The sequence below is a fragment of the Pleurodeles waltl genome, chromosome 2_1 (assembly GCF_031143425.1).
Source record: "Pleurodeles waltl isolate 20211129_DDA chromosome 2_1, aPleWal1.hap1.20221129, whole genome shotgun sequence".
Lineage (NCBI taxonomy): Eukaryota > Metazoa > Chordata > Amphibia > Caudata > Salamandridae > Pleurodeles > Pleurodeles waltl.
Window position 1 is genome coordinate 62,995,298 of NC_090438.1, and position 16,557 is coordinate 63,011,854.

Sequence of the window (16,557 nt, forward strand, 5' to 3'; positions counted from 1 at the left end):
ATGGGTAAGCCCACAGGTGAGTCCCATGTCCTATGGCTCAAGCTGCACCCTGTGGATGAGGTCCAAATTAGACAAAACTGGACTGAGGTTGCTTCTGTTCTATTCTGGAAGGGGACTCACCTGGCAGTTCAGGAAGAATTGTTCTCATGAAAAGCAAGATCAGTGCTGACTTGCATGATGGGGGAGGGCTCTTTCTAAAGTGTGACAGTGGATGAGAAACAATGTACTGGAATGCAGCCCAAGTAATTGCATGTGTTTGAGATGACTTCAAGCTTTTCTTTCACTTTACACAAGACAGACAGGTTATGAAATCCATACCCTTCCCTCACATTGCTATGTCACTTTGTATATGAGGTAATAAGTTGTAACTGTCAATCAATCATGGGCTCCATTCTACACATGCAGAGACCAAACTTGTTTTCATTAGTCCAGCCCTTTGGATGTAGATTAAAATAAAACCTAATCAGAAAATAATTAAATCAAGAAAATGCCTAGTTGTCAGATAAATAACACAGCTCAACACTGGAGGGGACTTGGTGGAGACCTTGGTTGCTTGTGGTAGAGGCTAGGTCCAGAGGAAAAGTTACCTTCACACTTCGGTGTCAGAATGAAGCTTGTATCACAGGTTCAGTGAATCCCAGTAAATGCCTTGGTTATGTCTGGCAGTTATTCTTGGGTGAAATGCTTAAGAGTTCAAAAGAGGATTACTTTTAGACCTATTGGTGATGGAGACCAAAGGAAAAGAGAACTGCCTTTTATTGAGTTCTTTGCTGATTATTATGGGTGCCCAAGGACCTTGGATGAGTCTGTGTATCAGGAGTTTATCTGAGAAGATACAACATGTTACTCTTGGCTCCACAATATTGTCAGGGCACATGATTCCGCAGGGATGACTTTATTACATCAATCTTTTAATAGTTTGTACATAACAGTCCGGGCCTGTGTGTTCATTATGAAATCTTCATCGGCTCTCGGAAAAAAAACAGGACAAGGTAACTGCTTTCCAATGCATCAGAAAACCAAATGCTGGGGTTTACAAGCAGAATTCAGAGGGACATGTGTATTATAAGATTTAATATAAAACAACATAACTCCAAAGTGAAAGTGGCCTACTGATGGCTTTCTCCATTTTTAGTCAGTTCTTGAAGATGCTTTCTGAACATCTAGCATTAGCTCGTAGACCTTCTAATGGTGGCTCAGATTTTCATACCTGCTCTTTCTCAGAGGGACTGGCAGGTCCTAAAAGATACAGACCATTTCTAATTAAGGTCTTCATTTCGACTTTAGTGGACTGACTCAAAATAAAGCTCCAAAGAAGATGCAAAGTAGTCAAAAATGCCACCATTCAACCTGTTGACAAAGGCTGGGTTTCCAGTCGAAACGCACTCCTGATGATCCGATGTTGCCTCAATACGAGTTACATTCTTGATGTCTTGGAGTGCCCGGACCGCTCTTATTTGGAGTGAGACTTTGTGGTATCTATCTATTTATCTATTCATGTTTAGTGTATAAGAATATGTGGCTTTACATTGTTAATTAGGGAATATCCTTATTTTTTTGTTATTAAGGAGGGAGATGCGTTGTGGTATTTGTATTCTGTTTCATGTCGTCACATTCCATTAGTGGAATGCGATGATGGGTGAACAGATGGCGATGGGAGTTGGGCAGTGGAGACCGCTTTTCTACGCTGTGCATCTTGTATGCTGTTGGGCTCCTTATACGGAAATAATGTACTTCTGCAAAAACATTTGTGTGAAGAGCTCTCACTTCACTGCCCAACGCAAACAAGGGCCTTCGTTTTCTATCTCCTACCTTGCTCGCTTCAGTTAATGGTGTGTCCATGGGGCCACATTATTAAGTCTCATGCCTGCTTGTTTTTAATGCTGGCGGTAGACAATATGATAATTTATAAATATCATGTTTATATGTGTCCACTAACACATGAAACAATGCCTTCCACCAGAATAGAACCTCTGGATGGTGCTGGGTCCCAGATCCTCTTATGGAAGTATCTCCATGTCAAAAACATAGAGCCACCAACCTGTATAAATAGTTACATCACTAAGGTACAGTACCTAGGGCCTGACTTAGATCTTGACGGAAGGGAATACTCCCTCACAAAGGTGACGAATATCCTGTCTGCAGTATTAAAATCCCATTATGTCCTATAGGGATCGTAATACTGCGTTTGGCATATCCGTCATGTTTGTGACGGAGTATCCCCTCTGCCACCGTCTAAATCGGACCCTACGTTTATAGACGACATCTTGAACCTGGAAAATAAACAGTTTGTTAGCAGTTTGCTAGCAGCCACTAGCAATGCCCCCTACTAAAAGGTGACTTTAACCAGTCTCTGCAGTAATTTAATCAGCAAAATATATATGGTACGTGATATAATAAATTATATATTGATAAATGAAGTAACATGAGACATCGCCTTGCAAGAGAATTCTTGGTTAGCAGAAGCAAGATTCTGCACCTCAAGACCAATAGTTCTTCCCACTCTCTTCCATAGGGCATCAGGTCAGAACTTTAATCAGTGTATAAATGCACAATATGTGGAACAAGTAGTTTGTAGCAAGGTATCAGTTCAAGCCCTCCTCTCTTGCATGTGTACAGTCTTATAGTAAATTACCGGACTCCACCTGCACACAACTGCAAAGACTCCAACTTGGCTTTTCTCTGTGAGTACTAGCAAATACCTTCTACCATGACATGCATTCTTCAGTTCCACAAGTAATATCTGAGTCTCTAGGCACTAGAGAGCATCGGTCACACCATGCATTACATATTTAATGCACGTGTTAGGGTGCACATCCCTTTCCCAGGTCATAGCCTCCAACTGTGTCTTAAACATACCTCTGATGGGTGGAAGATGTCTACAGTGCCTTGGGTAATCATCATCCCTGTGATATTACATAAGCACAGAAAAGAGAGATCTTAGCTACAGTTTAACATAAACAGGATAACAGCCAATATTAGACAAGGGAAGAATCTTGGTGCACAGTATAAACCTATGAGACCCTATCTCCTTCTCAACCCGGAGGCTAATGATTGGGATATTTAGCTTTCCTCGTTTGGGGACAAACATTTTGGACGCTTCCAGCATTTGCACCGGTGCTACCCGGCCTCACTTGACAGTAGTAGCTGATTAATTTAGTGAGGTTGCCCATCTATATAATATGGGATTGCCTCACTTCTGTCCATAAGGGATTGTCTTGCTTTGTCTCAAGAAGCCAATTCATAGACCTGCAGTCAGACAGCCTCGTCTGTGTACTCCATACAGTTGTGTCCTAAAATATATTAGTACCCAAATTGTGGAATCATCTGCCTCTCAATGGCTACCCACTCTGGTAGTCTGGGTGTTAACCTCCTATTAAAGAAAAGCTTATGTCATCACCTCCTACTTATTAATTTGGGCACAACAGTCCCTTTACTAAGGTGGATGAGCAGATGGCAAAATGGCCTCATTTGGAGATCTCTCCATATTGCCCTTTGACTTCAACACATGAGTCAGTTTTCAGAGACTGCAGAGGGGTGGAGAAGACTAGAAATTGAATACTGCATCTCTTGACAGTCAACTGTGTACTGGGTGGTGGGCCTCACACTGTCCCTGGGTGATATGTGGCAGTCCCTGCCCCTCTGTAGTATAGATGTTAGCTTGAAAGATGGCAGATATAGACACACAACCTTTGGCAGGTGCTGCACCAAATTATAAGGTCTGCTTGTAGGTGCACATGGATCACCAACTCAACGCTTTTCTTCTATCTGAAGAGAAACTGCAAGCACATATAGAAAGGTAGTAACGTTAAACTTTAGCTACTTCCAATGACACCACTGGGATAGGGTTCTGCAACTACATTTTGCAGAAGTGTCTCTATTCAGAAATATAAGAGTTTACTAGAGATTTTGTAGGAAGTCTGCCTTTTCTGCAGGATCACCCTTGGTTTTTTGCATATTGCTTCACCCAATTTGTTTGGTGGCTTTAGAACTATGTCCACTTTACCCCTGCTAACAAGTAGTAAAGTACCTCCCATTAACCATTGTTAAATGGCTTATTCCAGACTGGCACATTTAACTTGCCTGTAGGTGCCTATTATATGGTGTAAAAAGTACACACAAGGCTTTTGAATTAAAGCATCTATTCTGCCATCCACATTACTGGCAGTGAAGGCATGGCTTCAATGCTAACCTGTGTAGCCTGACTTGCTGTGTAAACCTGCAGTGCGATTTTTTAAAATAACACTTTTTGACATGTAAAAACCTCCCTTTTAACTATTAGTAATGCCCCCAGCCCCCATTTGAGCATTGTAGCTCATAAGGTAATGTGCATGTTATTTAAAGGTGGGACGTACAACATTGATATTACTATGTCCCTAGTGTGGCACGGCCCTAAAACATATTTTCACTGTAGCAGGCTTAAATATTCTACGTAGAGAAAACCAGAGAACAGATTAAATTACTATGACTGTATCTTGGGAATGGGGAGAGCTAAAAAAAATAATGAAACTACTATTTTTAATAAGGAAAAATAACTTTTAGACAGTTATCCTTCACCTGTCTGAACTGTCAGTATACTAATTAGCATACATCTCTGCCAGATCCCAGGCTTTGCTCAGCCTTGAACAGGTGTTTAAATAGTGAAATGCCTCCCAGGAGCAAACAACAGGCTGACCTGAATGGGCAAAGATAACTCCTCTGAACTCTACAGAACATGAAAGGTGGGGGCTTTGGGCATCCTTTTTGACACTACAATGTGAAATCCTGCTTGATGGGTCTATTGAGCCACACATAACACTTTGGGGGTACTTGAAAGGAAGAGAAGAGGAAGCAAGGCAATTCCTGTGGATGCCATCTGGTTGCTAAAGGACCCTGCTTCTCTAATACCCGATTTCTGTCCGGATAGTTCTCTTCCGCAGTGTTGAGGTCCTTGAGACGGCTTGGCATTTTCATGTGCATTTCAAATATTTATTTCATGATTAATTGTCCCAGTTTTATGTAGACCGCCTCGTGAACTAAAAGTGTCTAAACCAATAAAACCACTGTTGCTGCACGCAACATATCTAAAACACACAGATGCAATGTTGAATAGAGAGTGGTAATGCCCCCGTTTCAATAGATGTTGGGCCAGAATCCATGACTTACAGGGCACCATGAGTCCACTTAGCACTGGCTTCAGATTCATTTATTGAATAAAAGATTTTCGCTAATATTCAGAAATCAAACAATATCTGGCCTTTGTTTGCTAGAACCGCCCTGGTAGTCTCCTGACAAAGTGCTTTCACAGCACTGGCGTTCATGCAGCAAGCTTCTTATACCAAGAATTTTTTAATGACATGTTAGCCATTCAAAAAAAATCAATGTACGTCAATGAGGGGTCTGTGCCCTCTTAATGCAACATAAAGAAAAAAAGCAATTTACAGCTCCAGCTGAACTCTGTGTTAATGCATTTTAACTCTTATAATCACCTGGTATATTATTCTTTTGTTCTTCCTGCCCGGGCTCTGCCTTCTTCAGGAGCCCCCCTGCCACCTACACTTGTTAATGCTGAAGTCATTGTGTAGCTGCTCCAATTAATATTTGGAAGATAGCCAATTTAAATTTGAATGGACCTGTACACACACGCCTACATCTTATGCACGCCATAAGTAAAAGACTACATATATAAATGTTGGTCGGGCCCTGGTCCAGGTGATGGTGTGGTGGTCCCATGTAGGCACTGATGTATCAAAGTGTCCTTAAATGGGAAACACAATGGAAATAATAAACCCTGTTGCGTAAATGCTGGCATCACTCTATATAGAAAGGGCTCTACTGCTGAATATCGACACCAACAATATGGAGTTACGAGAATATTGAAGATAGAATATTGAGGGACACACTATTGTAAATTAAGTACATATAGGGACATACAGATGTATTATTCCTAGCTACATCTGCTCACATCTATATACCTTGAAGATATATATACTGCCAAGGGAAATATAAGTGGAGTTAGGTATAGAAAATGTAGACTTACCTGTTGATACTTTTATATCTATATGTCATCATATCCCTTACACGTTTACTGTGTTTTCTTGGTATGACTTTTAATTTAATATTCCTCTTGGTGGTCTTTCACACATGCATGCATGTGAAAAGTTCTGTATCCCCATCCCTAACACGGTTCGACAACCAGGTGCAAAATCCACAAACTGATGGTACAGACAATTTTGTTCCCCTCTGCATTGATGATATGTTTCCTAGTTCATAGGGTAGCAGGAAATGATGTCACAGGAACCTGCATAGCATTTGCTGGCTGCCACAATCACATGATTTTGGATTCTTATGATGGAACATTGAATGCTTCTTTTGAATATTGTTTTTAAACTTGCGAGTGCAGGACATGAATACACAGATTGACAACAGACATGGCTGCCCATTAAAACAAGCATGAGCAAAGCCAATAGGCCTGGACTATATTTTGAGACCAGACTAAAATATTTATATAAGCCTGCTACTTTGAAGAAATAAAAAAACATAGATTTCTTTATACTGTGCAGCTATGAGATAAATAATTTAAAGTGTGATGATTCACTAAACCTATGAGATATAAAACATGGGGCCATGTGTATCAAACTATTTTGCATTCTCAAAGGGTGCAAATCGGTAAATTTGACCGTTTGCAAATGCAAAATAGCCTTTCCAGATGTATGTAAGGCATAGGCAGTCAATTTTTAAGGAATTGCAATTTTCTGAAATACACGTTTTAGGGGTGAGCGCAAAGCGCTCCATTCCCTGTTATAATCTCTCTTTGGGCTTCTAACCATGCCCATGTCACGTCAGTCACTTTCATTGGTTTGTGGGCTTGCCTTTAAAATCCGCTAGTTCCATTAGTAAAAGGCATGCATACGTCATGGCTTTTCCGATGTAAAGCCCTCCTGGAGCGCACCGACCAAGTACTGAAAAAATACGAGGCTCGATGTTTTCCGTCTGGTTTCTGGACTACTTTTTCTCTTTATTTTGCAGCGTGATCTCGCTGGGCAGAAGTCAAGCGCTTTGCATGACATTGATCCTGTTACATAGGTAATTGCACTTTCGCTGGTTACATAGATAACTGCACTTTTGCCGGTTATATGGATAACCGTACTTTTGCCGATAGGTTTCACTGCAAGCGAACGTTTATTTCCCTTTGTGTCTGCTTTGCGTTGATGGCGGACGTCGGCTCGCTTATGTGAAACTTGTACTTTTCAGTTTATATGGCAAGAAAAGTCCGGTTAGTTTTGTGAAACTGTTTTACTGTAAATGTTCATTTTATGTGGCAAGAAAAGTCAGGTTAGGATTTTACAATGCTAATAGCTGCAACTCGAGCAAACGGGAGACCCATTGCATTGCAAATGCTTGTTTAGTATGTAGTAACTTATAATTTCAAATGCAGGTACTTATGCACAATGTCATGCAAAAGCCAGTCAGAGAATATTTGGAATAGCTACTGGTTACAGGTGTTCCCCCTCTACTGATGCTTTGCAGACATCACCACAGTGTGACTCAGACACCATTGTGAACACACCGCAGAATGGGCTCTTCCTGGCAGCTGGCAAGGGTTGCGTGGCTGGTTCCTACGTGTTCCCTATCAACTCCAGATGACACACAAAAAGATAGGTGGGCAGATCGATTGAAAAAAAACTCCAAAATTAAATAGGATGAATTGTACAATTGCTTAATAAATGTAAGGGGCACCAGGGCCCCTGAGGGGAGGCACAAAAGACAAGCATGGCTGACAGTTATCACAGTTAAAGGACATTAACATGAGGTCCATGGGGGGCAGTAAATTGTCCTTTCTGCACGGTGTACAAAAAGGTGGCCGACGCACTGTTTTTGAATATATAACATTTATTTTAAATGTCTGTGTCACAGAAACACTGGGAGACAACGTAACGAAGGAGAGGCCTTGTTTAATTTGTGAATAGTACAGATATGATGGAACAAAACGTGAGCGTGGATGTTTCCTGGCTACTCGATGCATGAATTCTGGACCAGAATGTGTCAACCTTTGGGCTCTGCTATCACCTTAGCAACGGAGAATGACTGTGCACAGACGCATCTGACAGGATTACCTACATTCATGATGGTAACGGGGAACTTGGGCTACAAACAAATATTGTGCTATTAATAGATGCAACAATAAACCATTAGGAATTAGAATTTCAATGGCACTTTCTGAAGTGTTGAGGATGCTTGCAATAGCCTTTACTGAGTGTATGGGGGTAATTTACTCATTCTAATACTCAAAACAGGATGATAAACATCCTACTGTTTCTGTTATTCAGCCCATTAAACTCAGTTACCTTGCTTCACACTTGTTCTCCTCTTACTGCCCCCCCCTTTCTCTGCTTTCAAGTTGCTTCCTTATTCAGTTAAAATTTCTATTTTTGACACATGTGACTAGGTAGCGATGGAAGTGAATTGAATAAAATGCATTCAACGAAAATGGAAACAATGGAACACATTTTGTTTTCAATTGCCCCCTTGACTGTGATTTTAAAATGTTTAATTGTATGAGGAGCTGTCTGCATATAATTTGCCCGTCAGTCTTCTGACTGACAAGGCATTTCGGTGACTCACAACGCAGTAATTACATTGTCGGGGGCGATAGATGCATTGTATCCCTCGCTACCCTGCCCCCTCCTGTCTAAAAATTGCAGAGTTTGAAGGTCATCCATCTTCTTCATAAGAGAATGGGCTCATGTCCTTCATAGTCATAATAACCTTCTCCAAAATTATGGCTTAACCAACTTTTCAGGGTTACTTCTCTACATAAAACCTACCACACAATAGCTAACACCCAGTGCATAATTGTGGACATTTTTCTCAATCTTCCACTTCAAACTTCTCAAGAAGCAACCATTAAACTCAACTTCCCTCGTGAGGTCTGCACCAGGTAATAATGCATTGAACTTTAACACCAAGATGCTCACTAAATCCTTTCTCAACCCAAGCTCATAGTCTAAGAATCGGTGTATGTGAAGGCATTCCGTTCTTACAAACTTATCAAACACTTTTTTCAAACCAGATTTCAATATTATTCTACTAGGAACTTAGGGGAACACAACATGGACATAGCAAGCTCACGCAAGTGACCATTCGCTTGCCCGCTTCTGATGCTAGCACATGGCACACTCGCTGTGCTCTCCGGGAGTCAAGTCATCAGCGTTACGTGTTTCCCTGCCCTCTTGCCTCTCTTCCACCTCTCTACACCTTGGGCACAGGCTGCTCTAATCCTTTCCGCACCACAGCATTCATGTTGTGTTGGCTGGCCTTAGTTGGGTTTTTGGACCCTAAAGCAGGTCTCTTCAAACTGGGGGACCTCAAGTGATCCCCGGGGGGCTTCAGGCACTGGCCAAAAGAAGAATTATCCTAATAGCAGTGTTTTGTTTTAAGCTTAAAAAACTGAGCAGCAGTAAAGGGCTCTGTAATGGGCCATCACTAGTGTGTTTTGTCATTTACATCCAAGCTGGGAGTGTGTGTCAAAATGGAAGGGACTCCAAATACTCTTCAAAACCCCCACCCTCACTTCTAACAATCACACTGTGGACACTATTACACGCTAATAAGGCCTGCCTGACCAGAATAGCATGTTTGGCATCATGTATTTGATTGCATTTTTTAAACAGTAACACAACTTAACTGCAATGTTTAAATAGGTGTATACATATTTAAACATTGTAAATTTTATAGAATAATTTTTAGCAATTTGGAGGGAGGCCTCTGATGATTTTAATTTTCACTGGGGGGAGGCGCGGCATTAAAAAGTTTGAATACCACTGCCCCAAAGCCACCACTTTTCTTCACGTGTCCTGAGCCATCTCACTCTCTGAGTAAGCTATCTGTGCCTACGTTGGTAGCACATAATGACCACCATATAGTGGCAATGAATAAAAGTACAAAAGACACAATGTATGAAATCTTTACTGTTAGTTAATAACAAAAAACAACTTCAAATGCACACAAGATTCATTAATATATAAATACTGCTAAAAAACCAAGTGCTGAACATGTGCTGAACGTAGAATAGACTGTTAAAACCCTAACAGCATGGATATATTAAAACTTCTAAAACAACAAGAAAAAAACATTACTCATGCAATAGGCATTAATCATAAACTTTACAATATTATCCGTCGGTTGAAAGTCACTCCTAGCAAGAGTGCATGTGACAATTGTTGCCAGTATGTTTTTGTGCTACCATTCACCCACCCTTATCCATCACCACACTGCACCACTGACCTGAGATGTACATGCTACTTCCTCTGCAGTGCCACCAGACATTTTGTGTTTGATCTTCTGTTCTTATTATGTATTTTTGGTAGGATGCTCTGCCTTACATTCACCTATCTTTTACCACCTCAGGGCAACCTTTCGCCGCCGTATTTGCTGTCCGTTGACTTAGAGACATCTCCAGGCTTGTGTAACTACCAGCTTCTGGACAGCCTTCACTAGGACCCAGGTGGACTTGAGATTACCTGAGGAATGGGAAGAAGTCAAGCAGCTGAACAACAAGGTGCAGGATTCCAGAAGACCAATGCAGAATGGTGGTGTTTCGCCTGAAACAAAATGTGAAAAACTGCTCCTTTGCATGTATCCACGGTATGGATCTGTGAAGGAGAATTTTCTGGAACTAAGGTAAGATGTGTATTCACATGAATAATTTGCCCAAACTTGTATACATTGCTCCTTATTACAAACCATTTACAATTAGGATGATCAAATCCTGTCAGCTCAGCTTGCATTACTGACAGAGGTAGTTGTGGAAAAACGTGTGCACGTTTACAAAATCTAACGATTTGAGGCTACTTATAATACTCCCTTAATTCTCCCTGATTTTATGCAGATAAGTTCAGAAGAATGAAAGCAAGATTGGTGATTGTTTGATTTCAGAGTATTATAAAATGTATACAAACAAAATTGCAACTTGATAAACTGTTTAGCTAAACTGTTGACAACCTTAGATACCATTTCCCCGAGGTATTACTATGTTAAACCTGTTGGATGCATTCCAATATTAATATAAACAAAATTAATAACCGAGTATCAATGTGAACCAATTATGGTCAACAAGAACAAAAACCAGGGGCCAAATAGGTAAAAAAAAAAGTCAAAAGTGCACCTGCAAGTATATGTCCTTGCATTTGTGCAGATTTCCAACTTTCAGGAATACATAAGAGTACATAGAAGTAGGCCTGGAAACCATAGCAAGTGTTTCTGAATTCCATGTTTGCAAGAGCAAACATGCATGCATATATTTGCTCATGTGAAAATCTGCTCAGCGATTGCAAATTCACTTCCCCTGCCTCCTTGCCCTTTTCTCCCACTCTGGAAAAGTTTTACTCCTCTTGTCAGAAGTACATTTTTAACCACTGCCAGTGCTGGAAGAGATTAGAGAGCAGTTGGTGAATATCCTTGAACACGTAAATTTGTGGGTCAGCCCTGACATAATCAGAGACGCTATTGTTTGAGCCCTGAGGTAATGAGAATGTCACCATACCTTGACACATTACTGCATGGTACCAAAAGTGACAAGTGGATTTTTTCATATGACAAGTAGATTTATGAAGCATCCCATCCACTGAAGAAATAGATATTGTATAACATGCCACACTGCCGTGGAGTGTGCATCTATGGCTCCCATTCTCATTCTACTCACAGCCTCTCATTTAGCACACTCTAGAGGTAAAGCCCTCATTAATGCAACACCCCAGTGTCCCCTTCAATGCAGATATGAGTATGGGCCAAACCACTTCAGTTGCAACCAACACTTAATAATAGTTCTATAATTTGAGGGGAGAAGGCTGCTGTTTTAGTTGTCATCCTTGTTACACGGGTGGCTACATGACAACTTCCATGGAGAAGATAACCTCTCTTTCTTTTTCAGGCCATGTCTGCTAGATTAGTAACCAGGGTTTCTGTGGTTAGCTTAAATTGTCCAGTGGTTCAGTTATAAACATCTGGCATAGGGTATGTTGAGACACTGCAGCACATTTCTATGTGGGAGAAGCTATAAGGAAGAAACAAGCAGGTACCTTCTCATAAAGTTTCACACACCACTGAATATTGTGCAGCAGACCTCAGAGAGAACACTCAAATTAAACAGCATGAATAAAGAACCAGGATGTCCTGCAAAAACACAAAAATGGAGGAAAGGGCAGGGGAGGGTACAAAGGCAGTGAGATTTCTCATATTAGTCAACAGGACTAAGCAAGCTGGGAAATGCCTTGTTTATAATAGAAACATAATACTGCAAATCCTTCCTATTTAGTGGTGTCAGCTGAAGATCACTTTCATTACATGGTTCCTTTTGAGAGCTATGTTAGGGGTTACTGAGAAATACCATCAAATGCTTGGAGTATTCAAGCCTAAATGCACCAGATGTCTCAATGACAGGTTGTGTCCTTCACTCGTAGGTCCATGGATGCCAACTAGGCCCATGTCAAGAGCGACAGCTTCATGGTTTCATGGTTTTCAAGATGAGATTAAGCCTAATATTTGCAGTGGTTTAAACTTGCCAATTATATTTACCTAGGAGCATCCCACCAAAGGATTCAGGAGCTACAGATTGTGAGACATCTGAAGCTATAAAACGGGTTGCACATTTCACCAGCACTTTAGTCTCTACAGCGGCTGCCTGAGGCGAGAGGTATCATGTTCGGAGCCATCTGCACAGCTCATTGTGCCATCCCTGGCTCATGTTCTCTTCTACTGCAACAAAACCTCCACCAATCCAGACTTCTTCAGTCCAGGCCAGACCCACTCCGATCCATCAGTTACCTCAATAAATCTCAGTATAACTTCAAATATATGGAAACCACTCCCAGCAAGAATCTGCAGCCATCCTCAATTCCAGAGAGAACAGAAAACCAGGCTCCTCTCTCATTCGTAACTCTAGGTTACAATCAACTAAAAATATGTGTAGATATTTGCACGTGCACTACACATGTTTTGCTGCACTTTCTGGCTAAGAGCAGTGACGCTGTGGCACCATGTTTGGAGCATGTCTCCAGATCCCACACACCTCACCCAGTTACTCTGAAGAGGGCCATTCTACCACCAGCATGCATTCAACCATGAACTCTGAATAGGCACCAGGAACCCAATGCAGAGCAGAGGGCTTCAGGACTAGGCCAGGGATATGGCACGCTAGAGTAATGCTACCATACAATGAATCAGGGAGCCTCAAGGTAAAAATGCACACATTTCTGATTCAGGACTGAGGAAGCCTGAGAGTTGGTCTTCACAGAGAGAGTAGCTCACCCAGGCCAGAGTTGTTTCTTTGCATTATGGGATATACGTTAATATGGGACAAACAGGGATACCACAAAAACCTGCAATGGATGAGTAAGGAACTAGAAAACGTACAAGCACTGGGCCATCTTGAAAAGGTCACAGCCCTGTGAAGGTAGAACCTGAGTTAAGAAAACCATATTACCTGTGGAGGAACCCTGTCATCTGAGCTCTTGTGTTTGAAATGACATTTATTGAAGTGCCTCAAGTTCCTACAAATGGCCTTACTAAACAATGTACAAAATTAGGAAAGAAGCCTCCAGACAGCTGAAAGGAATGAAAAGCGCACAGTTAAAGAAAGAAGAGACAGGGATAAACACCTAATTAGGCAGACGACTGAATGGAACACAAAAGTAAAATAAAAAAGAACAAAGCTCAATAAAGAAAAAATGAAAAGACAATTTACAGAACAAATAATGACTAATAAAAGAAATAAGTGAAAGCAAGCAAGAAAACCGCAAACAAAAAATAGAATTAGAAAAGAAACGGGGACCGAAGTTAATGCTATATAAACAGAATGACTCAAATAGAGTGAAAACTGAAAGAATCCGAGTGGAAAGAACTGTAAATTAGGAAGTTTCTGACAAAGAGTGGAATAAACATATTTAACTTGAAGGATATCTTAGCAGTGAATAACAGGTAAATATTGTTAATCAACTCAATAGTACTCATTTTATTGACCTCGGAAGGATGAATGGCTGAAATAATCTGCTGGGATTTGTACCTGTAACTATGAGGTCGAACACAGCTCTCAGCACTGGATGTTTTTAACCCACCGAGCCAACAGAGAGAGCATGTAATGAATGGAGAAAGATGTTTTGGGGGGAGAGATATTAAAACCATGCGAGATCCGAGGAGAGAGAGCAAGAGGCTGAGTGCAGTGGCTACAGGAGTGGGTTTAGCGTCGCAGTAATTATACATGTTCCTCTAAGCCTTTGCTCTCTTGAACTATAGCTGTTACCCAATGATTTGTAAAGACCCTTCAGGGATTTAGAGCGAAGCATTCACCCATAATTACCTTGGCTGCCAGCCAGGCCTGGCCCTCCATCTGTGCCAGGCAGTCTCAAGGCATCTCTCCAATTAAGCAGTAAGGGGTGGGGGCGAGCGCTGGGGGCGGGGGGCGGGGGCTGGGCGGAGAGCAGTCCGAGGTCTCCCTGTACTGAACCCTCCGTGATGAGGCATTTCAGAGCGCCCTGAATCACGAACACTGGGCGCTGTTTCATTAGCTGCGCAGATGTCGTAAACGAGCGTCGCCCCGGCCGTAAAGCAGGCGCTGACAGAATTATTGCCCAGTGCTTGAAGCAATGGGCTGTTTGCTACTAGGTGGCCTCCTCCTGCGAGGGATAATCGCCCCCCCCCCCCCCCCCCCCCAGTTTACGCAGTGGATTGTAGGGTGCCAGTCATCCTGAAGGGGGCTACTGGACAGTGAGCAGAAGACTTCGGCTTTCTTCTGTTTGCTATTTTCCCCTTTTTTTCATACACGATCAGATGACTCCATGTCACCAGGACGCACCTTTTCCCATTCTTCGATTTACTTTTACCATTTTTGGTTAATCGTAGGGGGTTCAACTATAGCACGCCTGGACTACAATTCCCAGAACACCCCGCGCTCTTAAATGTACGGGCAGGATTACAGAAGAGGCCCTCAGAGCATAAATACAATGACATTCTTAAAGCCAGTACATTGCCTGGTAGTTATTTTGCTTTCTGATAAAAGCTGCTAGCAATCCCTGCTTTGGAAAACATAAGAACACACCACCTACTGTTTTCAATCGGAGCTCACTGAAAACCAGGAAATGAGCTAAATTTCCCGAAATCTACCGGGACACCTGGCGAAAAACTGGGATGCGTCCGGGCAAAACCTGGAGCCTGGGCCCCGGGCCCCAGAAGTGATCTGTCTTTGAGTAATACTCCATATGGTTGGTGTGCCACAGCCATAGTTAAAGCTGCAAGAGCAAATCAACACGTTCCAGGGTGCAAAATGCTGGCACTGGCAGGAAAGTAAACACTGGAATTTTACCTATGCAAGTGGCTTAGCTACAGGGCTTGCCTTGGGCGTGGATGAACTGTGCCAGGCCCAGGGCGCCACTATTCCGAGGGGTGCTGCATGAAGCTGCCTGACAATGTCATGCAAACAGCAGCTCGCCCATCCCACTTGGTCTCAAACAGGCCATGTTAAAAACTTTGTAATCAGACCTTAATGTACCTCCGCATCATTGTTACCACCCCATCAACCACCTGCCCTCCTCTCATCTTCCTCACACCTCCTGCTGTCACACTGCAACCACCACCAACCCCTCCTCCGCCCCCACAACAAACACCAGATTTTCTTTACACCTAGGGAGCTGTTCCGGTCAATCTGATTTAGGGTCAGCCTGCTTACCCATGCTGGCTTTGTTTATTTGCATCCCAGGACTGTTGTACTCCATTCTAAAGTCATTATAAGTTCAGAATAAAAACTACCTTGACAGGTGCAGATCTGGGAAGCTTGACAGTTCTACATATGTGGTTAGCAGTGTGTGATAAGCCAGTGACCGTGGGCAGAACAGGTGAGAGATTCCAAGTTTAACTGAGGCTTATCTTGTGTTGTGTAAGCTTGAACATATCTACTGGTGGATGCGCATGTCAGCAGTAGTTAATGTGTTTAGTTAAGGGTTTTGTGAAAATGTGCACCCGATGTGAATGCAGCTCCAGGCTGCCAAGGGGAAGGCTAGGTAATATAGGGCCACATGTACGAACATTTCGAATTGCGAATCACAATTAGGGAATCGCAATTCCAAATGTAAGAAACTCCACTGAGTTTCTTTTGCAATTCCCGTAGGGTCGCAAATAGACCTGCCTCATTAATATTAATGAGGTAGATCGCAATATGCGACCCACCAGGGAATCGCAAAAATCACAGGGATGGTGCCCTGCTGGGGCAGCAGACCACAATGTCTGTGATTGCTTTTAAATAAAGCAATATTTTTATAAACGCAGCCTGTTCTCCTTAAAAGGAAAATAGGATGTGTTTAAAAAGAAAAAAATCAAATGTTTCAGTTTCATTTTTTAAGAGTAGGCATGGGACCACTGCCTGCTCTTAAAAAACGTTTTCGCATACATTCACAAAAGGGAAAGGGTCAAAGGGAGAGTGAAGAAGGCGGAGGCCTCGGATTGCTTTTCTAAACCTCAGGAAGCTTAGTTTGAGTTGTAAAGAGGGATATAAAGAGTTAAATTAGGTTGAGTTTTGTTGGTGGCAGG